Source organism: Ambystoma mexicanum, chromosome 2q, assembly GCF_040938575.1.
Source record: "Ambystoma mexicanum isolate Mex_15411 chromosome 2q, UKY_AmexF1_1, whole genome shotgun sequence".
In the NCBI taxonomy this organism is placed as follows: Eukaryota; Metazoa; Chordata; class Amphibia; order Caudata; family Ambystomatidae; genus Ambystoma; species Ambystoma mexicanum.
In genome coordinates, this window is record NC_090924.1 from 1,487,389,305 (window position 1) to 1,487,415,631 (window position 26,327).

Below are 26,327 nucleotides of genomic sequence, written 5' to 3' on the forward strand. Positions count from 1 at the left end.
AGCTCACATTCTTACAATAGGGTCTTCAGTGCAGCCTGTAGATTGTGAAACAAAATATAATTGCCACTGGTCGACAAAGAAATGCTGTTTGCTTTGAAAAGGTGTATATATCGAGAACCAATGTTGTCATTCTCACAGGAGAACATCCCAGCAGCACTCAAGAAGTCACACTTCTGTTGATGACCTCTGGCTGGCGACAGGAATCATTGGAATAGTCCCATACTATTCTTGGTGGTTTACATGAGAAAAGCACCTTAGCAGTGGGGAAAATGCACTTCACTGCTTTCATCAACTTCTTCAGTTGACGGTACACACTGGAACAAGCCATGGAACCCAAATGCAACGCTCCATAGTGCACAACCACACCTTGTACAGTTGCGAAAGTGGCCACTCGTCGACATTCTGCAAGCAAACCGCCAGAACTGCATACATCGCCACAGCACCACAAAGTCTCCACTCCCTCCAAATCGAAATTGCCAAAAAAGCCTTTTCCAACAGCATACTGTAACAGATCTTCCACAAAGGCATCACCAACTATCAAAACAGTGCGTCGCTCCATCTCTGCCTGCCACCCTCACTACACAGAGTAATGGAAACAAATGTTGCCGCCCTTTCCTGTGATGCACACCCTGAGCACCTGATTGGACAATTCCCACAGTCCCATTTCCATTGGCCAGCATGGTGAGAAGCGCAGAATGTGGCACGTGCGCTTTCCCAAATACTACGAGGGCCAAGCCCCAGTAAAGCAGGAGCAGTCCTTCTTCACGTTCCACTATTTTTTGACCATCACTGCCTGATTTGGGTACTGTTAAATAGTCACACATTCATCCACCAATGGCATCCAAGACATTGGGCCTCATTACGACCCAGGCGGTAAGTTACCGCCTGGGCCGTGACTTTACCACCATGGCGTAAACTATGTTTACGCCATGGTGGTTGGCGGATTTACCGCCCCATTCCGACCTTGGCGGGGCGGTAAGTCCCCAATCCCCATTTACCCTTCCCCATTCCCATTTTTGCCCCATAGGGCATAATGGGAGTGGGGAAGGCGTTAATTACGCCACCGTAAATTACGGTGGCGTAATTAACTCTATGGTCCCTTAGCGCCATGGATTTTAACACCTGCTAAAAGCAGGTGTTAAAAGCTCCATGGTGCTAAGGGACCTCGTACTCAGGCGGTAAGGGTCGGCGCTGTTTACGCTGCCGTAAACCCCTTACCGCCTGGGTCGTAATGAGGCCCATTAGCATCTAACACTGTCACTTCTGTACAACACTGCATTATGCACCGTTGCACATTGAGCCTCCAAGTGTCCAGCAGAAAGTTCAGTAAAAGAAGATTTGTGCATCAACATTCATCCACGTGAGCACCCATAAACACAAAGGGGAGGTATGAAAATGTTTTCTGCAGTATGTTTACAACTCCGTCATAAGTGCCTGTGTGCACGGTATCTGCCAGTGAGCATCCAGTACGGTCTTAAAAGGTTACTGTTTTTTCCTCCCATCCACCATCGTTAAGTGGCACATCAATTGTATTTGCTTGCAACGGTTCCATTTACCCATATCACCCATTGTAATATCGAAATAGGAACTCTCTTCTTTCCTTCCGACAATACTATGTATTTGTTTCCCCACTAACACATCTCCTAAATAAATCGTAAAAATATGCCACCAAAACCACCACTGAATGTATGTTACCAACCTAAAGCAATGTCCGAAAAGCTCACAGTCTCCACAGCTGTGGATCGCTCTAGGCTAGACTATTGCAACAGCCTTGTTCTAAATCTGCCTGCTTGTACTCTCTACACACTGCAACTCTTCCAGAAGAAGACGGCGTGCATTGCGCTTGGCCTCAAGCCCAGGGATTGTATCTCTCTGGGACTGAAATGTCTGCATTGACTCCAAGTAGCAGCAAAGAATAAGGTCAACACAGGCTGCATTATGCACAAGGCCATCCGGGCCCTGAGGCCTCAATACCTGAAACTCTCACTTCCTAAATTTCTTTGTGCTCGAGCTCTTCCCTCATCTGCCTCCAACTCCCTCAGGGTCACTCGCTTCAGCAGGCAATCAGTTGGCGGCAGATCTCTTTCTTCGGCTGGGGCGTCCCTCTGCGACAGCCTCCCTGCATCCCTGAAGCGAGACGAGAACCATTGCCGGTTCTGGAAGCACCTCAAAACCTTTCTCTTCGCCTCTGCTTTTTCTCCTCCTATCCTCTGCTGACTTCCTGGCTGAAACTGATTCTGCACTTGTTACCTGGCCACCCTCTGATCTCTGGCCCAGGCAACCTCCCTCCACCAGACACACCCCTGCACTGCCTTTCTGGCAAACCCCGCACTTGGGGACTGTTTTCTGGATCCCTAACAGTTCAACCACCACCTGATGTCTGCACTTATTCTTGCACTTATCGGGCCGTATTTTTACTTATTGTCATTGTTTCTTCTTCCCATGTACTGCACTTTCTTCTCCCCCTCCACATGTACTTGGGCAATCTGAGTGTCGCCTGGCCTAGTAGGTTCATTGTCTCTGTCTGCCCTCTGTTCCCCCGCCCTTGCCTCGGCAACCCTTCAAAAACTTGTGTATATGCGCAGTACAAATGGCATATCATACAATATCACATCATATGATATTATACACACATTGCATGCATACAACAGGATGCTTGCCACTTACCTTGTACACTTCACAATTTTTCTTTCCGCAGCACCCCACTTACTGCAAACCTATGAAACATTATCACAGAAAAGCAACACTAAGTATGTGTTAGCAACTGCAAAGAAGTACATACAGTGCATGCATACAAACAGGATGCCTGTCCCTTAGCTTGCACACTTCCACCATAGTCTTCTGCATTTCTCTGTACAAAGAGACTTTTTGCCACAGGTTTTCCATACACACCACAACCCGAAATGTTATTGAGCAATCCCTTTGCCTCCACAGTCCCATTTCCATGGCTACCATCCTGAAAAGGGCAGATGTGGCACCTTTAATCCTGAAACTAAACGGAATCTGTGGAGTTATCATGCTAGGAAGGGGGGATGTGGGTGGAGGGAGAGGTGTGAAACAGGTTAGGGGATTGGGTCTTTATTGTTCCCTTGGAAAAACATTTTTTTAAATTATTTACATGCTTACAAAGAACTTTTTTTTGTTTTTGCTCTTTATTTGAGTTTCTCTTTTGGTTGCCTCCTTACAATGTTACAGGATTGTCTTCAACACTTTTTGCCCAGTGTAAAACAAAACAGCATTGCTAATGTTGGTAAAAAAAATGCCATTTGCATGGAACCAGTGCAAATTTCGCTGATTAATGATATCATAGTCGGTGGAGAACATCCCAGCAGTAGACATAAATTGACACATGCTTCTGTTAATACAACACCTTCAGACCTCTGGCTGGGGACAAATTACACCGGCATGGTCCCACGCTCCTCTTGGTGGTATGATATGATATGATTGTTTATTTATATAGCGCCTATACACAATGGCCCTCAAATCGAGTTTGGCAGTAGCCATGCCGCTATTGGCGGCATGGCAACCGCCGAAATCGCGTCCGGGTCCGGGTCCTCAGAATGAGGAATAACCGGGCCATTCTGAGTTCGGAAGGCCCGGTAATTCCTCCCTCCAAGGACCCAGACCCGGTCCTTCCCCATTCCCATTTCAGCCCCCACAGGGCTGAATGGGAATGGGAGAGGGAGCAAACAACGGGCCATTACAAGTTGGCCCGTTGTTTGCTCCCTCTTCCCCTTGCGGGAGCCGGTAAGCACGCCTGGTTTAACCAGGTGTTGCTGCCAGGGTCCCGCGAGGGGACCTCGTAATGAGGTGGTACGGGGTAAACGGCACCGGCACCTTTTACGGCGCCATTTACCGCGTAACGCCAGCAACGTAATGAGGCCCAATGTGTTTCAAAGCGCTTCAAGGCAAGGGAGGGAACAAGGGAAAATACAACCACATTCTTACAGGCCATGAACAGTAAGGATGTGAAATTAACTATCGTACTCGGCCTGACGACATTTCAGATAGTGCAAGAGCTAAGACATAGATAAGGAAGGGAAGGGGCGAGTGGGAAGGAAATTGAAACAGACAGGCGACTTCCGTACTAGGCCTGATGCCATTTTTGGTAGAGTCGGAGAAAAACAAAAGGTGAGAGAGAGGGGTGCAGAAAGGGAGGGGAGGAACAAAACAAGCGACTATCATACTAGACCTGACGACATTTCAGATAGTGCTGGAGGGGTGGTGAGGAGGGAAAAAACAGTAAAGAGAGGGTGGAGAAAACAGACGAGGTTGCATAGAAGAAAGTAAGGGGAGGAGAGATAGGAAAAGGGAAAGGAGGAGAGAACAGAGAGTAAGCAGTCAAAAAGAGTGGAGAAGCAAGAGTGGAGAGCGAATACAATTGCAGAAGTCAGTAGTAACTCATAATGTTGCAAGCCAGGATATAAGATTAGATGAAGTATGCTTGAGAAAACCACCTTGGCAGTGGGAAAAATCTGCATCACTTCTTCCATCAACTTCTTTAGGTGATGGAGCAAACATCCACACAACATGCACTCCAAATGTACAGCTCCATAATGCAGTACAACAACATCCACAGTACAGACAAACACCACACATTGGCAAAGGTCAACCATACCGCCGAAACTGCCCTCATGGACCGTGCCCCAGAAAGCCACCACTCCTTCCAACACAAAATTAGCAGCCATGCCTCTTTGCGCAGCATACATGTGCAGATCTTGCACAAAGGTATCACCCACTATTAGGACTCTGTGCCTCTCCATCGCTGCCTACCACCCTCACTACACAGACTGGTGGAGAAAAATAGTACCGGCCGTTCCTTTGAGGCAAACCCTCGACACCTGATTGCCTAATTCCCACAACTCCATTTCCATGCCCACCATGCTTGAAAGGGCAGGATGTGGCACATGCGCTTTCTCAGCTACAGTGAGGGCCTCTCCCCAGTAAAGCAGGGACAGTCCTTCTTCCCTTTCCACTCCAGCCATGCATACAAGGCGCTAGGCCCTCACCACAGAGAACACACCATAGTACACCTTATGTTTAAATGCTCATATCATATGCAATTCACTCCCCATCTGCAATTGAGGCTGCCAACTTTCACCCTAGCCACATGTTTTCATGCATGGCTGCATAACGCTGAATCAGGTGTGCTGGACGGTATGCAGGTGCCTGTGTACATTGGCCATATTTTACATGTGTGGTGCTGAGCACTTCCTTTCATGCTGCAATATCTTACAGCACTTCCCAAAGTAAGGGTCTTATAAGGGCCTAAACACAGCAAATGCAAATGGTCACATGTGGCTCCCTAATGTGCAACGAGTGCAATGATCTACACCATACGCTAACGTACGTATAGCAGCTCACTTCTGCTGTTCTAGCAAGTCTACAATGTCCCCCAAAAACCACTGTGTCAAAGTCACCAACTTCAAATACATGCAGAGTTACAACTGCATGCCTGCATTGCGTTGTGGTGGCTGTGGTGAAGGGCTAGGCTGTTGAGTGCATGGCCTACGTCCTACAGCCTTTGGCCATGCACCCAACAGTCTAGGCCTTGCCACACCCACCACAACATAACAGAGCCATGCAGGCGAACATGTAGCCAGGTTCCAGAATTCACAAAGGCAACATAGGCACCGGCACTTATACACAACCGCCGCCCCATAATACAGCGATACATGCAAACATGTTCCAGTTACCATAATCCACACACATACCACACTGGTTGGCACCCCTACCCATTTCCATTCACAAAGCATTCTATTACTGCCAATTGAACAACAAATTCTTGACAACATTGGTCCTGCTCCCACACTCTAGTAAATGCATAGAACCAATACTGCATAGTGCACGACAACACTTACTAATCTGCGCAATGAAGAGTAGCAAAGCACATATAAGAACCAGTTGAACCGTACCCCCTTCTATATGGACACTAATCCAACACTGCAACCTGTGGACACGGTACACCACTGCTCACTGCAGCATCTCCACCCATGCAGCCACAACTGTAAGAAGCAACTGCATACAAGCAATTGTGCAGAGTGCAGTACAACACTTACTAATCTTCTCAATGCAAACTACCCAAGCACAAATTGCATCCACTTCAACCATACCCTCTTCTATATGGACAGTATTCCAACACTGCACCCACTGGACACGCTGCAGCACTGCTCACTGCAGCATCTCCAGCCATGCACCGACAACTGTAAGTTGTTCTAACACTCACCACACCCATGGAACCAACAATGTATGCAATGCAACCAAACCACACACTCAAAGCTACAATGTGAAACCTACTTGCAACCAGTGGACATACTTGTTGGTGCAAGGGCTCCAGCCATGCATGCAATGCAACATTTGAAGGGTCTTATAAAGGGCAAACCCTAGCAAACGCAAATGGTCACATGTGACTCCCTAATGTGCAATACGTGCAATGACCTACACCATATGCTAATGTACGCATAGCAGACCACTTCTGCTGTTCTACCAAGTCTACAATGTCCTCCACAACCATTGTGTAAAGGACCCCACCTTCGAAGACATGCAGAGTTACAACTGCATTGATGCATTATGTTGTGGTGGCTGTGGTGAAGACCTAGGCCTAGATTATTGGGTGCATGGCCGAAGGACCACAACATAACAGAGCCATGCAGGCGAACAAGTAGCCATGTGCCAGAATTCACAAAGGCAACATGGGGACCAGCATTTCTACCCAACCGCTGCACCATAATGCAGAAACATACCACAGTGTTTGGCACTGCTACCCACTTCCATTCACAAAGCATTGTATTAATGCCAACCAAAACACTAACGGGGTAATTCATAGATTTCAGCGCAGAGGCAGCGCACGCGAGCAGCGCAGAGAGGGATCGTGCACCAGCGTGCGCCAGCCGTGTGCGCTAAACAGCATTCGGGTGCACCGCGTATTCATGGAATTCCCAAGGCAAACAGAGCCCTGGCGCAGAGAACATCCCGCAGCGCCAGTTACGCCCTCAAGAACGTCCCTCGCGCAAGGAAAAGCCATCAAAATCCCCAATCCAGCGCAAAGGGCTGCGCTAATCCTGGACCATCTTACAGGGCTGCTACACAGCAAATGCAGAGCGGGGAATGTGTATTCCTGGGGTGCGCTGGAATTATCACACGCGGTAGGGCCTGTGCGAGCGGGGTACATGTATTATTCGGGTTCGCAGGGAGTTTCACACGCGGTAGGGTCTGTGCGAGCGGGGTACGTGTATTACTGGGGTTCGCAGGGAGTTTCACATGCAATTCGGCCTGTACGAGCAGGCTACGTGTATTTGGGGGGTACATGGGGAGTTTCACACGTGGTAGGCCCTGTGCGAGCGTGGTACGTAGATTTCGGGGGTGCGCGGGAAGTTTCACATGCGATTGGCCCTGTGCGAGCGGGGTACGTGTATTACTGGGGTTCGCGGAGAGTTTCACACGCAATTGGGCCTGTGCGAGCAGGCCACGTGCATTTGGGGGTATGCGGGGAGTTTCACACGCAGTAGGCCCTTTACGAGCGTGGTACGTGGATTTCGGGGGTGCGCGGGAAGTTTCACACGCAATTGGCCCTGTGCGGGTGGGGTACGTGTATTACTGGGGTTCGCTGGGAGTTTCACACGCGAATGGGCCTGTGTGAGCAGGCTACATGTATTTGGGGGGTACGCAGGGAGTTTCACATGCAGTAGGCCCTGTGCGAGCGTGGTACGTGGATTTCGGGGGTGCACGGGAAGTTTCACACGCGTTTGGCCCCGCGCGAGTGGGGTATGTGTATTTCGGGGGTGCGCAGGGAGTATCACACGCGAATGGGCCTGTGCGAGCAGGCTATGTGTATTTGGGGGTTACGTGGGGAGTTTCACACACGGTAGGCCCTGTGCGATCGGGGTACGTGTATTACTGGGGTTCGCGGGGAGTTTCACACGCGGTAGGGTCTGTGCGAGCGGGGTACGTGTATTGCTGGGGTTTGCAGGGAGTTTCACACGCGGTAGGCCCTGTGCGAGCGTGGTACGTGGATTTCGGGGGTGCGCAGGAAGTTTCACACGCGATTGGTCCTGTGCGAGCGGGGTACGTGTTTTTCGGGGGTGAGCGGGGAGTTTCACACGTGAATGGGCCTGTGCGAGCAGGCTACGTGTATTTGGGGGGTACGCAGGGAGTTTCACACGCGGTAGGCCCTGTGCGAGCGGGGTACGTGTATTACTGGGGTTCGCGGGGAGTTTCACATGCGGTAGGGCCTGTGCGAGCGGGGTACGTGTATTACTGGGGTTCGCAGGAAGTTTCACACGCGATTGGGCCTGTGCGAGCAGGCTACGTGTATCCAGTGGGGTGCGCGGGGAGTCCCACACGTGAATTGGCAGTGTGGGTCCTCCCAGGTATGCCCTCTACCACCTCCACAGGCCCTGCAGGCAGCCCACACCACAGGGGACTACCCTGCACCCCTAGTCATGTCCCGCAGGCAGCCCATCCACCGTGGGCATGCCCCCCAGCCAGGCCACATGTCACCTTGCACCCCCACCACCCAGCAGTGAGGGGCACCTGCCAGCAGGCCCCCATTTATGTCCCACTCATGTCCCCCTGACCCCCCACCCCCAGCAGTGAGTGGCACCTGCCAGCAGGCCCCCACTCATGTCCCCCTCACACCCACCACCCAGCAGTGAGGGGCACCTGCCAGCAGGCCCCCATTCATGTCCCACTCATGACCTCCTGCACCCCCACCCCCAGCAGTGAGGGGCACCTGCCAGCAGGGCCCCACTCATGTCCCCCTGCACCTCCACCCCCCAGCAATGAGGTGCACCAGCCAGCAGGCCCCCACTCATGTCCCCCTGCACCCCCACCCCCCTGCAGTGAGGGGCACCTGCCAGCAGGCCCCCACTCATGTCCCCCTGCACCCCCACCACCAAGCAGTGAGGGGCGCCTGCCAGCAGGCCCCCACTCATGTCTCCCCCCTACATGACATAAAGATGCACAATCATGGCCCACTTCTACACCAAAATACCACAGTACGCCACCCCATTCTTGAGACGCAATGATTTCCCAATCCACCCCACAATGACATGCCTATCTCAAGACACAAACCAAAAGTCATCTATGTACATCAACACATGTCTGTCACACACACACACTGGTTGGCATTGATTGTGTAAACCCACATTTTCATATGCATGCACCCAATGAGCGAATCACACACATGGAAGTAAAATATCAAAATGTATTCTGGACAAAAATAAAGCAATGAAATGAAAGCATAAACAAATAGCAAACATGAAATGAATAGCATGTCCAAAAGATGAGTAAATGAAAAGTATAACCAATCTAAAGAAATCCAAAAGAAAAATAGTCCAAACTCTCCCTCCACCAAAGCAAATCCAAAGGAAACGTAAAAAGAAAAATCCATTAATCTATGTTCAAATCCAAATGAAAAGTTCAAATAAATCCATTGTCCAACTATGTAAAATCCATTGTCAAGGGTCCATGAGCCCAACGAAAGAAATTAAACCTACCTAAGAAACTACCTAAGAAAAAAACTATGTACAAATGTGTGGGGCATAGTCCAATCACCCCAAATCAAAGGAAAATGAAAATGAAACCTAACACTAAAAACTATTTACAATGGCAGCGGGCTAGTCCGACGGCTCACTCATCGATGTCCCGGGCCAGGGCATCATTGAACTCCCACTCAATGTCCTGGAGGCGGTCCTCTTCCATGGTCCAGAGGGTTCGCAGGGATGATGACATGTTGACCTCCAACTATCTGCGAACTGCCTCGAGGCACTCAGCCCGCCTCAGTGCCCTCCGCATGGAGTTCTCTGCCCTGACCATTGTGAGCCGTGCCTCCTCTGCCCGCTGCCGCTCCGCATCTATGGCATGGCCCAACCGCTGCCACACGGAAGACACTTGTAATACTGGGTCCTCCTGCCCTCTGGCCAATGCCTGCCCCTCTGATGTTGATGGCCCCGAGCCATCATCGCTTCCACCTTGTTGCTGCTGCTGTGCCTGTGCCCCTGCTCTTGCTGTCTGCACGTCCTCCTCTGGCTGGGGTGCAGTTGTCATGGTAGCCACCCCTGCTGGACGTACGACTCTCGACTGTGGCAGGGATGTGTCCCCCACCAGCCTGGCCGCTGGGTCAGAGGCAGCTCCACAGGGTACCCAGGTGATACATGGGTGGGAAGATGGCATGGAGGACGACTGGCGCGTAGGGTGTTCAGGTGAGGAGGGGGTCAGAACAAGGTCCAGAAAATGGAGGAATCCAGCCCTGGTGACCAGTCCCAGTAGGTCAACGCGGTCAATGAGGCATTCGAGATGACGTGCAGTGTCTTCACGTAAACAATGCAGGACACCTCGCATGCCCCGTTGATGCAACGCCATCCCACTCAGGACAGGCTCAACCCGGTCCCGGATAGCCACGTCCGCAGGGAGAGGAAGGCCAGTTATTGTAAGCGGATCCCCTCCCTGAAAACGGGTCTGGACGTAGGCATCCCTACTGGTGCGGGATGATGCAGTCACAGGATCGGGGACAGGATTACACACAGGCACCTCCACGGCGGCCTGTGCTGCCTCCTGTCCCTGCACTGCACCACTAGCACCAGTGGAATCCCCACCTCCAGACCCCGTGTGTGTCCCTTCCACGGCCTCCTCCTCCACCAAACCACCCACCAACCTGGATGACTCCGTGCTATCTTCCTCCGTCGGACCCTGTGGGGTCTCAGCTACCCCTTCTGCTGCCGAGGAGTCCACCTCCGACCTCCGCCTCTTGGACCTACCCTCGGCAGCTGCGGCCTGGGACGCGGCACCAGACTCCTCACTCCCCAACAAGATGGCAACCTGGGAGGTGAGCCGGGCCTTGCGTCTCCGGCTGGTGGTGCGATCCCTGCTGCTTTGCTCCACAGAACCCTCTCCGCCCTCTTCATCAGTTGACGCTGCAGACAGGGAGAGATAGATCACAGGCATCAGGCCACTGGACAATGGACTGATACACACATGACAGTTGTACATGAGTGTCAGTGTCAAACTTCAGACATGGCATCACACTCCCCAACACACATGTCATTTCAACTCACACACATGAGCAATTCAACAGCATAATTGCACCAGGCAGCACCATCCATTCACAAACAACAGCACGAGCAGCCGAAGGTGAGCCTGATGTCACATGAAACACGGGGAGTGCCAAACACATGCACACAGGCCACCACACTTACATGCATGTGTACATCTCCACCAACTGTCGCAGTGATGAGATCGCCATTCATTTCACATCTGCCATTCAGCCTTCTACATGTCAGTGTCACATGCATCCATGTTGCATCACAGTTGCACACTTGTCAAATACACACACATGCACATGTACACAGTGCAGATACATGCAGCTGGAATCACCATCCATGTGTGACAACCATGCCAACGTACATACACAGTAATTCAAACATGTGTGCTCCCACACCTGCATTTGGCCTGCATGCTTACCAACACATATACCAACCATGTGTCTCACACATGAGAGGACTCACATGTGTCAGCCTCACGCCCCTGTACATACACATCCATACATGGCCCTACGAAAACACATGTGTAACCAGCACACTACTGGCACACCACAACACACACAGCGTCCAATCAGTAGGCATGCACACTTACCGCTCAACTCCAGACGGGTCTGCCTCTCAAAGGACCTGGACATGGAGCGCTGGGTGTGTGCGTTCCAGGACCCTCATTTGGTGGTCCGACAGGTGGCCCCGGCGCCTCTTGGCATCTGCTACCTTCAAGTTTGATGTCGCGGACTGCCACCCCCTCCTCGTTGATGGCAGTCACGATGTCCATCCAGATCCTGGTCCGTCCTTCATTGTCGGCGCGCAAACTTCCAAAGAGGGCATCATACTGCCCCAGGACTTGCTCCGCCAGGACACCAACTTCCCTGGCACTGAAGCTGGTGGCCCTCTGCCTCTCTGGCTGGGGGTTGCCAGTGGCATCAGTGACGTTAGGCACGCAGGCGTTGCCCACAACACGGGTGCATAGTGAATCAGCACGTGAGAAAACTGCACGTCACCGTGCTATTGGAGGAAAGGGCCTTAGCGCGTAAGCGCGTCAGTGATGTTAGGTGCGCAGGCGTTGCCCACAACACGGGTGCATAGTGAATCAGCACGTGAGAAACTGCACGTCACCGTGCTATTGGAGGAAAGGGCCTTAGCGCATAAGCGCGTAAGTGATGTTTCACGTGTGGGCTGGCTTAAAAGGTACACGCTATTTCCTTGTACGTGCTTTTTGTGGAGAGCGAGCGGGTGTATCTTGTACTTCTTGTCGGTTCACACGCGATTACTTCACAATGTTTCCAGTTCATGCTCCCTGTTTCCTCAGACTGCGTTCTTTTCTTCTTTTGGTGGGGGTGTTGCCTACGCGCACACACGTGTCTTTTTCACATTCTTTTCCAAGGCAGACGGTGAGTCGCGCACATATTTTTTAACTGTGGTTGCCCCCGTGTGTCGCGTACCCCTTCAGAGGTCATTGTAGGCTGCGTGTAACACGTGTACGCTTATTTTTGTGTTTCTGGGTGCCACAGTGTAGTGCGGGTTTATTTTTCCACGCACGTGGTCTACCAGGGGTTACGTGCACATGTGCTTTTGTTTTTGGGGTGCCTGTGCATTGCGTGACCCGTCATCTTCCCCCAGGGGTCACATACAGCCTTGCTAGAGCTCTAGGGTACAAATTCCATCTAGTACCCTACCCCTTTCACCCCAATTGCCCAGGACAATTGTTTACTGCAACTCCCGTACGCAAAACAACATCAGTGCCATGGTTGGGAGGCGACCAAGCAGTAAGGGAGGCAAAGGTGGGCGACCTCCAAAAGGTGGGTGTGGTGGGTGTGGTAGGGGACGTGGCCAGGATTTGCAGGGTGCCCCTAAACCCCCGTGTGTGGAGGACCAATCAGAGACACCCATGCCCCGCCGCCCCATGGTTGTGGGAAACGTAGCTGACACCATCCCAGCTCAGCCCTTGTTGGACTGGCCCATTTTGGCACCTGAACCGGCACGGGATGACTCCCAGGCTTACTTCCAGGTCAGCAACTCTAAGCCACATGTGGCGGTGCAAGTTGCTGTCACCAGGCCACGTGGATCTGGGGCAGCAATGTCTTCTGCTGCCCCAAGTAGGCAGGGTGGGGAGGCTGCAGGGGCAGCTGCAGCTCTATCCACCCCAGCTCTGAGTCTCCCAGCAGGGACAGTGTCGGTCCAGGTCCATCAAACCGACGTTGGCCCTGCCAACATCACCCTGCAGCCAATGCCTGCACCAAGACATATGGTCATTGTGCATTGCACACTTCTAGTACCCAGTCCACCTGCGCTTCTGCCCCTACTGACCAGAGCGGCGTAAGCCACTCAGGATCCGCACCACCTTTGAAAAAGAAGAAGAAGGGTGTTCTGGCACTACAGGCTGAGACCCCAGACATGGTTACACACTCCGGCACGTCAAGGAAGCGTTTCTTTAATGACGCCGAACTTGATGCACTTGCGGCCTATGTGTCGGCACATAGCCGCAAAATGGTGGTGACTGCAGGGTGCAAGACCACACCTGGTCAACGTAGGGCACACTGGCAGACCATCGCGGACCACATTAGTGCCCTTGGATTTGTGAGGCGCACAGCTGATGATTGCTACAAGCAGTGGAATGACTTGAAGCGCAGAGCAAAGAACAAGCTGGCCTCAAATCATACCTCTACTCTGGTGACCGGCGGTGGGTCTCCACCAGGGGACAACCAACTCACTGAACATGAGTCTGTTGCTGGAACCTTCGTCACAGAGGAACAGATCCAAGGCGTGGGAGACCTACCAGATTACGACGCATTGTCCGGTGAGTGCCCATGCATGTGTGTGTAATCCATGTGTATGTTGTTTGGGTGACGGGTTCTGATTGAGTGCCAGGTGAGGCTGTGTACTCCCATGTGCTTCCTCCAAAACATTCACTGGCCTTGGATTTGGGTATGACAGTATCCCTTTTGCCCACAGTAGCCAATTAGCGCCACATTAGTGCAGTTGCCCTTGAACTGTCATCTTGCAACAACATTGTTCTGAATTTTTCAGTGTTCATTCAGGCTGATTGTTTCAATTCTCCCATTTTTGGAACACATTTTTCAGCCCTAATGCCATATATGTGACATGCTTCTGTCATTGATTTCACCCCACATTGGCCCACATTTGTTACCTTGTTATGTGAATGATTAGACCATTCAGGCTGATTGAGTATTGACATGCTCACATTAATTTTTGGGGCCTCTTTGAATGTGGAACATGATAGTTGTTTCCTGTCATGTTGAAGTGACCAACCATTGATGTGTACATCTGCCTGCGATCACTGTATTATTGTACATTGGATGTGTTGCAGTGTGTGGCACATGCGTATTTTGTCACACTATTTAGCATTTTTCATCTCATCATGTCTTTCTCACATGGATGGGTGACAGTACTCATTCACTGATATATGGCTGTACTTGCAAATGTACCACTCTTGATTCCATCTCATCCTCCCTCACCTCTCTAGGTTGGCTCTCCTTCTACTCCCAACTCAAATTCAAGTTCCTCTGTCTTGTCTTCAAATCCCTCTATGATCTTACTCCCCTTACCTCTCCTCTGTTCTTTCCTTCTACACCCCCTCTCGTCCTCTCCGCTCTGCTAATCTTTTCCTACTCTCTCCTCCTCCTCCACCCTGTGCCCCCTCCCACTTCCGCTCCTTCCAACTCCTTGCCCCTCTCCACTGGAACCGCCTCCCCCTTCACATCCGCTCTTCTCCCTCCTACCCTTCCTTTCGCTCTTCTCTAAAATCTTACCTCTTCTACTCACCTCCCTAACACCCCACCTTTCCCTACCTCCTCCCTTCCCCTTTACCCTTACCTCTTACTCCTCCTCTTCCTACCCTCTCCATCCCTCTGATCCCCTCCCTCCCTTCCCCCGCTTGACTCTTGTCTCACCTTCTCCGCTCCTCCCCCTCACACTCCTGCTCTTCCCCCATACTTACTTCCTCTTACACCTACCACTCCCTTGCTCACCTTCCCCCTCCCACACCTTCCTCACTGCTACATTACTGTAAGTTGCTCTATATCCTGTTATCTGGTTGTGGTTTATTTGTCATCTAATGCTTGCTGTATATTTTTGCTGTATATTTACTGTTCTTATGTAAAGATCTTTGGATTAAAGGGCTATATAAATTCAATAAAATACAAAATACAAATCTGTGTGCTGGCATGTGTCATGTATGTGTATTGGACATGCCACTCACAGGCTAATGTGTGATGCCAGTGCTACCCAGCATGCAGCAAATGTGTTGCTTTTTCATCTTGGTGTCCTCAGTGTCTGCTTTTTGCCTCCCCTTCCAACTCAGTGACAGTGCATGCATGGGAGGGTTATAGTCATGTGGGACATGTGTAAATCATGTACTGGTTCTGTAGCTTGTCAGGCCTATTTGTGTGCCATGGTGCTAATGCCTGTTTCCATTTGTTGTCTTTCATGTTTTTGCAGGTGATGACGCACTTGATGCTGTTGAGGTTGAGGAGATGGTGCAGACCCAGGAGGAATCTCAGGCACGACCGGGCACCAGTGGGGGACGTGGTGTGGTGGTGGGTGAAAACCCAATCTTACTGCAGACCATACTGTCCAGGGGTGTCTCTGGGTGCACCTCCCCAGACCTCTATGATTCAGGTGCTGAATCGGATGATGAGACTTATGTGCCGTCGCAGGTGAGTGTTTCTGGCAGGGATTCTGTTCTGTCCAACCCACCTGCACCAGGGGAAGAACCCTGTATGGGGATGTCAGTGTTGGTAAGTCCGCCTTTGGCGGTTACGGATGCAGGGTCACACTCCACAACATCTGATCCTGTTCCTGGGCCAGCAGATCAGAGGGGGAATGCAGTCCTGCAGCCTCAGGCAGTGCCAGCACAGCAAGGTGCAGATCGCCTTGCCCCGAACAGGTGTAGTGCCCGCCGACACGGTGGCCGTACGCCACCAGGCAATACTGTATGGGAAAACTCCATGTACGGTATAGCAGCCCAACAGGGAGCATCGGTTGAAATGATGGCTCAGGCAATAGAGAGGGTGGCCACTTCCATCCTCCCCCCTGAAAGGCAGATGGAGCAACTACAGCAGGCAACAGACTCCATTTGCCAATCACACAGGGAAGACATGTTGGTGTCCAACAGGGACCGACGGGCGGCACTGGAGACTCTGCGGTAAGCCATTTCTGTAGAGTCACAGGGCCACAGGGAAGCCCTGAGGTTAGAACTCCAGTTCCTCAGGCAGACTCTAAGTGAACTTGAGGCTTCCCGAAATTTAAGGTCGGAACAGCAGCTGGAGCAGCTCACACGTTCGCTCTCAGCTGAGCTGCAGGCAAACCGGGAGGAGATCCGGGCATCACGCGAGGCCATGCGTGCAGAAATGCAGGCAACTCATGAGGTGCTGCATGGGGATCTCCGCACTATCATCCTCCAGAATCAGACCTTCAACACCCGCATGCTTGCTGCCATGGAGGACCATACCAGGGCTTTGCGTGGGCTGCCTCCCATAGCACCACCACCTCCTGATGCAGAAGTAGAGGGTGAAGAGAGCGACAGCAGCAGTTCTCCCACAATAGCGTAGCCGTGCAGGCCATGAGCCCATGGATGTATTTTATTTTCTCGCAACTTCCACGCAGGTGGTGTTGGTGCAACCTGTCCTCGAACCTCCTGGGTGGCCTCCCCCTCCTGGCCCCCACATGGCCATTTTTGATTATTATTATTTTTTTTTTACAGTGTGTTGCCTTGTGTGGCTCCCGTGGGCATCCACTGTGTATTCCAGCTGGGCACATGCAGGCTTGTCCTGTCTTTGGGTTAGATGCTTGGGTTCCTGACACACACAGCCCTCTTGCTTCCCCTTTCCATGGGCTTGCAAAGTGTGTGACCAAGTGACAGTGACTTACACAGTGACATTGGGCTCCCATGAGCTGTGTGGGCAGTCTGTAGTCAAAACTGTGTGTACATCCCTAGTGGGGATTGTTGTTGTATTGAGCACTGCATGGTGTATTGATATGTGCTTGTGCATCCATGTCTTCCTCCTTATTCACAGGCACCTTCTTCATGTCTTCACAAAGCCGTCTCCTTTGCGGATGCAGTTCATGTTGTATGCAGTACACTGACACATTTGCCTGACGTCAACACTCTGAAGTTGGAAGACGTGGATGTGCTGGCTTATTCAGGTTGTAAAACCTGCACTACTTTGATTTGGTACTGTCATATTTTGGCAATGTTTCATCCTGTGTTGCTGGTAAGTATTTGGTCATGTGTGCTGTTTGTTATTGATTACTGGGAGCATATTGTCTGTGGCCTCTTTCCATTTTGGACAGTGCACATTGTAACACTTGTGTCATGTGTTGTGCATTCCTTTGTTTGCTTTCACATTGCATGACATGCCATGGTGTGTTGGGTAGCGGAGATGGGGAGGGGTTGGGTGACATGGCACTGTTTTCATGTTCTAGTTTGCAAGGGGGTAGTCATTCATGCAGCTGTGACACAGCATTGGTTGTCTTTCGGTAGGTAGGGATGCACACAATGTAACACTTCCAGGTGACCAATCTCAGGCTGGTATGGTTGTGACAGTTGACTGTCCCTTATGTCATCATCATTGATTGTCAGCTAGTATGTGCCAGGGCTGTGTGTACTCCACAGGGGTGTGATTTTAGGTGAAGTAATTAGCCACCAGCTGCATACGGGCTGCCTCACCACGTGCCCTTTCCCCTCACATGCGCAGCGGCCGTGTATGCGGTTGTGGTTGGGGATGTGGGGGCACCATGTCCACCGGCAGACCCTGGCGGGTTGCAATGTTGTGCAGGACACATGCTGCCACTATGATCCTGCACACTACTGGGGGCAGCTGCCCACCGGAGCGGTCAAGAGAGCGAAAGCGTGACTTGAGCACTCCGAATGTGTGCTCCACTATGCCCCGGGTTGCAATATGGGCTGTGTTGTATCTTACCTCGGGTGGTTTGGTTCCGATTTGGCGTCATCATGTGGGTGCTCAGAGGGTAGGCACCGTCCCCTGGGGAGGTGATGATGGGTATCATTAGTGGGGTTGTGACATTACTCAGTATCTGACATGCATGCATGTGCAGAGGCATTTATACTCACCAAGCAGCCGTGTATCGCCATGCCGCCCAGCTTCTAGGGCCCGGTTTAGGGATGACATTCTGTAAATGAAACTGTCATGGGTGGACCCTGGATAGTTGGCATATACTGAGGTGATGATTCCCTTGGCATCACATACTACCTGCATGTTGATGGAATGCCAGTGCTTGCGGTTTCGATAGATGTGCTCAGTTGCCCTGGGAGGATGTAGAGCCACATGGGTGCAGTCAATGGCACCTAGAACTTTGGGGAAGTGTGCCACCCCGTATAAATCCTGGACGGCAGCCTGCCTTTCTGCAGGTGTTCCGGGCAGGTATATGTGCCTGCGGACTGATGGGCGTGCAGTCATGATGGCCAACACCTAGTGTAGGCAGCGTGACTGTGTGGCCTGTAAAACGCCCCCAACTATGGCAGTTGTCTGCTGAAATGAACCAGTGGTCAAGAAGTGCAGTACATTGAGCACCTTTTCCAAGGGGCTCAGTGCTTGGGAGCACAGGGTGGGTGATGTGAGGTCATCCTCCCACTCACTCACCAGGCCGAGTATTATGTGAGGTGGAAACCTGTACCTCCCATACACCTGGTCATCAGGCATCCCAAAAAGGCTGGTCCTGGGTGTAAAAATTCTGGCCCTGGTTATCCTCCTCCTCCTGCGGTGTCCCACGACCACTGCTGCGAGGAACCGTATATTCATCGTAGCGTCTGAGCTTGTTTGTTGTTTGCGTGCACTTTTATGCTGCGCGGGTCCGCGTACGCCTGCTTCCTGCTGGCGTACGTGTTTCTGGATTAGCGCGTCTTTTTTTTGGCGCGCGCGTTTCCCCTGTTCGATTCCATGAATACGTGTTGCAGGCGCGCGTGTGGGCGTTCCGCGCATTTGCCTCCTGTACTTCCCCCGTAACGCCCACATTTTCACGCGTTGTTCTCCATTCCGCGTGTTATGCCCCGTGTTCCGCCTACTTTTGTTGTGTGCACCGCGCTATGTGCGCTTTCACTGTGCGCATAGCGCACGCCGTAAGATGACGTGTGCGCCCGCCACGCAGGATTTTAGCGCACATCCCAGTATTTACACACGCACGGACTTCCATGAATCGATGTGCGTGGCTTTCGCACGCTTTCACTGCGATTTTCGCACTTGCGCTGCGATTCGCATGCTTTCGCACGCTTGCGCAGAGATTTTCGGCCACATTAATTCCATGAATCGGCCTGTAAATCTTCACAACATTTGTTCTGCTCCCAACACTCTACTACGTACATAGAACCAATGCTGCATAGTGCACTACAACACTTAGGGCCTCATCACGAGTTGGGCGGTAACACCAGCGCTATTACCGCTGGTGCTATTAGCCCTTCCGCCAAAACCCTGCAGCGCTATTAGTGCCGGATCACGGGTTTGGTGGAACGGTTAGTGCCCATTCCCCATTGGGCCCATTCGGGAATTCCTCATTCCCCATTGGGCCCAATGGGGAAAATGTGCGCTCTTACCGCCGGTGGATTTCCCGCCGGCAGTAATAGCACTGAAAATCGGGAAATCCCCCAAGGCCATGATCTGGCAGACCCTTAAATTGTAGCGGTAATAGCACTACCGCCACATTTAAGGGTTACCGCCAGACTCGTGATGAGGCCCTTAGTAATCTGTGCAATGTAGACTACCCAAGCACATATAAGAACCAGTTTAACTGTACCCTCTTCTATATGGACACTATTCCAACACTGCACCCAGTGGGCACACTGCAGCACTGCTCACTGCAGCATCTCCACCCATACACTGACAACTGTAGGATGTTCTAACAATCGCCACACCCATGCAACCAACAATGGCCTTATTACAACACCGGCGCTAAACCATGGCGCTATTAGCACCATGGTTGCTGCCGGTATTGTAACGAGTCTGCCATGGTGAAATGGGGAAGTACCACCCCATTCCAAGGTTGGCGGGGCAGTACTTCCCCATTTCACCATGGCCCTTCCCCATTCCCATTTTTGCCCCATGGGGCATAATGGGAATGGGGAAAGGCGGTAATTACGGTACCGCAATTATCGCCAGGGTCCCTTTGCGGGTCCCTGCAATAACGGCAAGTTCCAGCCGCCGTTATGGGAATTGGGCGCTAAGGGATTACCGGTACTGGTACCCTTACCGGTACCGGTAATCCCTTAGCGCCAGGGTCATAATGACCCCCCAATGTGTGCAATGCAGCCAAACCACACACACAAAGCAACAATGTCACACCTACTTGCAACCAGTGGACATAACCTTTCAACCAGTGGGCATATTTCTCTGTGCAAGGGCTCCAGCCATGCATCAAAGGGGCTACGGACTTACCACACACAACACACCAAAGTACATACTATGTTTAAATGTTCATGTCATGTGGAATGCACTCCCTTTCTGCAATTCAGCTTGCCACTACTCATCTCAGAAAGAGATTGCTGCAGGAGCTGTTATGCCATAACAAAGGCTGCCTGCAATCACCACACAATACCGCTGGAACACCACTGTCTTTTTCTAATGAGATATATCAGATGAAGCACTTCTCACTCCCCCACCTCACTCCCCCACCCTTTCCATCCCTTCTTCCCACCACCAGATGCTGTAAAGTATGTTTTCCAAGCCCTTTTGCCACTGCATTGTCCTCAGATACAACATGCGGCGGTATCGAAAACTTATGAGGCACAGAACGTCACTGCACACTGCAGTGGAATCACATTTTTTACCATGCAGCGAACAGGAAAATGGGACGCCGGAGCAGAGCCAAATATGACTAACTTTAGTGGGCAAACTGTTACGTACAAGAGCCCCAGCCATGCACACAAGGCCGTAGGGGCTTGGCACACACACCACACCACTCTCGTCTGATACACCATGGCAGCATTTCCCAAAAACTTTGACGCACAGCACGCTTCTCTCCAGCCAACGGCCAGCCGCGTTCAAAGTTCGCCGACAGCACAGCGTACTGCATGCCAATTAGTCTTTTGTCCGCGGAGTGAACAGGGAAATGGGTCCGCGGAGTGGACCCAGATATCATACATTTTTTGAGACGTACATTTCAGTTCTTTACAACAAAAGTACTGGTCGGATTTCCACCAAAGACACAGAAGCACGCTTTCTGCCCCAAGCCCCCGCTGCAAATTTGGTGCAAATCCGTCCAGCCGTTCGGCCTGTAGCCGTGTGCAAAGTTATTCCCCATTCAGTCTATGTAGAAAAAAAATGGGACCCCCCTATGACTTCCCCCCCTGCACGAAACCTCACCAAACTTGCCAAAAAAATTCAGAGTGGGCCATATACTTTTTTGCAAAGTTTGGTGAGGATTCATCCAGGGGGAGCGCAGATATAAGCCACCGAAAAAGTGGTCTTCTTCTGGGTTTAGCAACTTAACCATAACTACACAGTTTCTACTGTGGGCCGTGTAATAAAAGTCAAAATGTGTGAGTTTGTGGCTCAGGAAGAAATTGCTCCTTATACAATTCTACACTGTTTCACCAATCTGCACCTCATTTTGCATAGTTACCTATTCGGACCATCCAGACCTTACTGGCTTCATCATTTATGGATTAGGTATTTATAATGCGCCTATACAGCAAAAGGTGTTTCAAGGTTCAACAAGACATAAGGGGAGGGTGTGTGGGGCAGGAGGGATGAAGAAAAACAAAAATGGTCCTACTAGGCTTGTCATTCGTGCTAGGCAAGTGCTAGGGGGAGGCCAGGTTGATATGTGCAAGGGGTAAGCAGAGAGTGCAAGGGAAGGCGGTCCAAGTGCTAAGTGCGAGGGATGGCTAAATGGACTCAATGGGCCAGGTTAGTGCAGAGGAAGGGAGCCCCGAAGGGTATGTGCAGGTTAGAGGAGGGGGGTCAGGGGAGAACAAGCGCAGGGGTAGACTGGTCAAGGAGGGCCTGGTGCCCTGTAACAATCAGAAGGAACCAGGCAGCCAGTCAAGAAGAGGCAGAGGGGAACATTAGCGGGGGAGAGGGAAGGAGGAAGAGAAGAGTAGGGTCTTGAGAAGCTTACAGAACTTAAGGAGATCCGGCTCAAGTCTGAGATGGGCAGGGAGGCCATTCCAGAGGGAGAGAGATCTACCCCCCACCCTCTGCTTGGAAAAGCGTTTGATCTGCAGAGAGTTGGCGCTAGAAGACCAAAGGGCTCTAGGAGGGATGTGTTTAGGGAAAGACAGTTGGATGTAGCAGGGTCCCTGGCCCCAGAAAGCCTTGTGGATGATGCAGAGGGTCTTGAACTTGATCCTCGCAGCAACCTGAAGCCAGTGGAGAAATTTTAGGGCTGTAGAGATGCGATCCCTGGGCATGAGGCCAAGGATAAGTCTCACAGTCCTATTCTGATTAATGGAAGGGGGCGGAGGGAGGATTTTGGACACTCGGCCCCTTTCCCTGGATTTCTACAAAAGGCCTCATTACAAGTATGGTGTTAAGTGGTAAAATTGTCAGTAAATCCGTTACCATTGCACCAAATTATGGGGTCAGGCCTGGAGTGGAGGATTTACCTCTTGAAAAATCCTGGAGGAAAATCCTCCCACTGACCGCCGAAAAATCGGCAGAATTACTGCTGCAGAAATTCCACAGCGGTAATTCCACCAAAAAAGCCCCTTGAGTCCAATGGACTCAAAATAAATGGGGATTTACACTGCCACCGTCACTTGTAATCCAGCGGTAATTCCGCCAGCCCAAGTGGCGAGAACAATAATTGAGTTGGGTGGTATTCCAGCAGATTTACTGCCATGATACCGCCAAACTCGTAATGAGGCCCAAAATGTGTTTGTGGCTTGGCGAAGCATTGTTCCCAATACAATGCCACACCATTTCACCAATCTGCCCCACATTTTGCATAGTACCTTTCAGGACCCTCCCGACATTACTGGCTATGTCACATTTGGACACCCCACCATTTCCCTGCATTTCAGCAAAAGTCAAAATCTGTTTGTGGCTTGGTGAAGTATTGTTCCCAATACAATTCCACACCGTTTCACTAATCAGCACCACATTTTGCATAATTGCCTGTTAGGACCATCTGGACCGGTTCGCAGAACAGGCACTTTTTGCTAGATACATCTAATCCCAATTTCTCAATATAAAACATTGAGCCTCATTACGAGGTTGGCGGTAAACCGCGGGTGTCACCAGCAGTTTGCTGCACACCCTGAATCCCTGAACTTGCACCTGACTTCCCGGTGCCACTGGGCCATTACAAGTCCTGCCGGAGCGGGAAGTCAGGCGGCAGATTTGGTAACTCCCCATTCCCTTGGAGTCCCATAGGACTCCAAGGAATTGGGGAGACGGAAGCACCATTGCTAATGTTGCCAGTGCTTCCGTGACGACTCTGCCTACTGGGGCCAGTGCACCCAGCAGGGTCAGACTTCCTGGGCGTTATGGCCCCTGCAGGCAGACTCGTAGTGTGGCGTTCCAGACTCAAGGGTACCGGTAAGTTTACTGGCACCCTTGTTTTCGGAGAGCCATACTCGGAATGAGGCCCACTGTCACTAAACTGAGAGCAGTACACATGTATCAGTGTTTCACATAGTATTTACAACCAAAAAAATGAAAAAATGAATATTTGCTTACAATTTTTCTGTGCCTCAAAGGTATCTCCATGGTATGCAACAATTTCCATCGGAAGAGCATGATAATATCTCTGTAATGTCGATTAGGAAATAAGTTCAAATAACGTGCAACGGTTCCTGGCTTTTTATGTTCCATCGATAGATGTATCAGAAAGGGAATCCTATGAACTGTGTCCACTGTATTTGACCAGTCCCACTGCCATAATACAAACTTTACTTTTGATGGATAGGACTCCAAATCACTCTGGGCCTCATTACGACCCAGGCGGTAAGTTACCGCCTGGGTCGTACCTTTACCACCATGGCGTAAACTGCATTTACGCCATGGTGGTTGGCGGACTTACCGCCCCATTCCGAGGTTGGCGGGGCGGTAAGTCCCCAATCCCCATTTACCCTTCCCCATTCCCATTTTTGCCCCATAGGGCATAATGAGAGTGGGGAAGGCGTTAATTACGCCACCGTAAATTACGGTGGCGTAATTAACAACAAGGTCCCTTAGCGCCATGGATTTTAACACCCGCTAAGGGACCTCGGAATCAGGCGGTAAGGGTCGGCGCTGTTTACGCCGCCGTAAACCCCTTACCGCCTGGGTCCTAATGAGGCCCTCTGATTGCATCCAGTTTCATCATAGCTCTCAACTCACACGCTTTTGGCGGGTGTCACCCGCCTTGTAAAGGGGTGACTCACCCGCCAAGCCTCCTGCACGCCCATTCATTCCAATGGGTGTCTCACCCGCCAAAAACAAAATCGGGTGATTTCACCCGCCGTTGCAACACAAATGGTTGAGAACTATGGTTTCATCCAATATTGCATTACACTGGACACACATTTTCTTAATGAGATTCGCATTGCCCATAAATCCTTTCACATTCTTCTGAACCTCACTATAGAGAGATGCCTCCTGAGGGAACCTCATTTTCATTTATAAAGCCAGAAATAGCCACTTCATCTTCGCCTGAAGCGACGATTACCAAGTTCATATTGTATGGCTACCAAACCACTTCTCCAGATTTTTATCAAGATGTTTATACAGCCATGTTCCCCAAGGTTTCAAACCATATGTCATTTTCGGGGTCGTTCTCCCCTCATAAAAATGTAGAACTGGCCTAATCGAAAAGAGTCCACATTTCCTATTGATTTTAAGCATCTGTTGAGATAGCAGCATTGACTTCTGCTCAAGTAGAGTAATAATCACCTTTTTCTGCAGTTGACTTGTCACAGTAAAGCCCTTACAGGGGGCATTTGTTCACTTACTCAGGGTGATCTTATTCAGAGACCACTTGTATAGCCCTGTTTTTTTCCTTTTGATATTTCTAGTATTTTGGTTTTATTTGGGTTTATTATTAGACCATTGTCATCTGCAAACAATTCAAATGCCTTCAAGAGACGCTGGAGACCAATCTGCGTTCTACCAAAAAGAAGAAAGTCGTCCGCATAGACAATCCATGGTATACTCAATGTTCCAAATTTAGGGGTGTGAGAATCTTGAAGGTGTCTCATTCACTAATCCCCGGAGACCTGTCATCCAGGTGGCCAGGACATTCCAGTTCCAGGGGGTGGACAAGTGGGGGAGGATCACCTGTATGAGGGGTCTTTGGGCAGTGGAAGTGGGACACCGAAGGTTGAGATACGGTATCCCCTTCCATGTAACCCCTTTGCCCCATCATACCCCATAAGATATTTGAAAGCTTCACCCTTTTACGACACAAACACTTTCTTACACCGTAAAGGACAACAGACTAACAACCGAACCATTTACCCGGCATGTCTCAACACAAGGGTCAGGCAGAATCAGGCAATCGACAACTACACACACCTGACAGCCCTTTCCCTTCCCCACAGGGATAAAAGGAGGAGCACGAGATCACACGAAGTGCAAAGACAACCGCACAAGGAGACAGCTTTTCCAGGACGGCAGTTCAAACGGAGAAAGAAAGCGATGAGACCAGAAAAGACGGCAAGAAGGGACATACCCTTGCCTGTTTCAACTCAAAGCCGCAAAGCCTCTGTGAAAGGAATTATAAGACTGGTAATGACAGCTGGTTTGTTGCTATAAATGATGGCAATGGTGCACGAAGCCCTCCCGCACTGATAATCAAGGCGGGAGACATGCCTGCTATCGTGGGATCATCCTTGACTCCAGAGACAAGAAACACCAAGGATTTCAACACAGCGGGTGAGTCAGATGAAGCTGATAGTAAGCTGGGCTGTGTTGAATCGCAGGTTGAAATCGGCAACATTTTGTGAATGCGAGGACTAGTGAACAAAGAACTTGTGTGTGTTTGAACTTTTGGGAAAGCCCAGTGAAGGGCCAGCAGAGTAGTCAGGTGATGCAGGAGTGCTCATTCGAAGGACTCTGGCTGGCCACTTTGTTGAAACTACAAGTACCAGGGGGCCTTAGGAGAGGCCGATGTGAGGTGTCATAGTGGTCCTACAAGGGTCACGTCAAATCCCTTGTACAATCGTAAGTCTCTGACCCATTGCCGAGAGAAAGCTAGGGCAAGGAACCCCTGCTTTCTGATGAGATTGTGAACATTGTGAACTGTGGCAAGTGTGAACCCGACAGAGGGATGCCAAGAGAAAACTAGAGGAAGGGAAGCCTCTGTGAATCCTGAACTGTGTGACTGGCTATGTGA

General features: G+C 50.8%; 1 protein-coding gene across 3 annotated transcripts in view; it reads right to left on the reverse strand.

Moving 5' to 3' along the window:
* LOC138570311 (zinc finger protein 84-like) overlaps window positions 1–26,327 on the reverse strand; it is a 362,312-nt gene that overhangs the window by 158,181 nt on the left and 177,804 nt on the right. Inside the window, exon 1 of one of the 3 annotated variants that reach the window (XM_069649091.1) lies at window positions 2,668–2,719. The exons of the other annotated variants lie outside the window; for them this stretch is intronic. The gene's annotated coding sequence lies outside the window, so the exon portion shown is untranslated. Of the gene's footprint in view, window positions 1–2,667; window positions 2,720–26,327 lie in introns of those variants that run through there. 3 annotated transcript variants of the gene reach the window in all.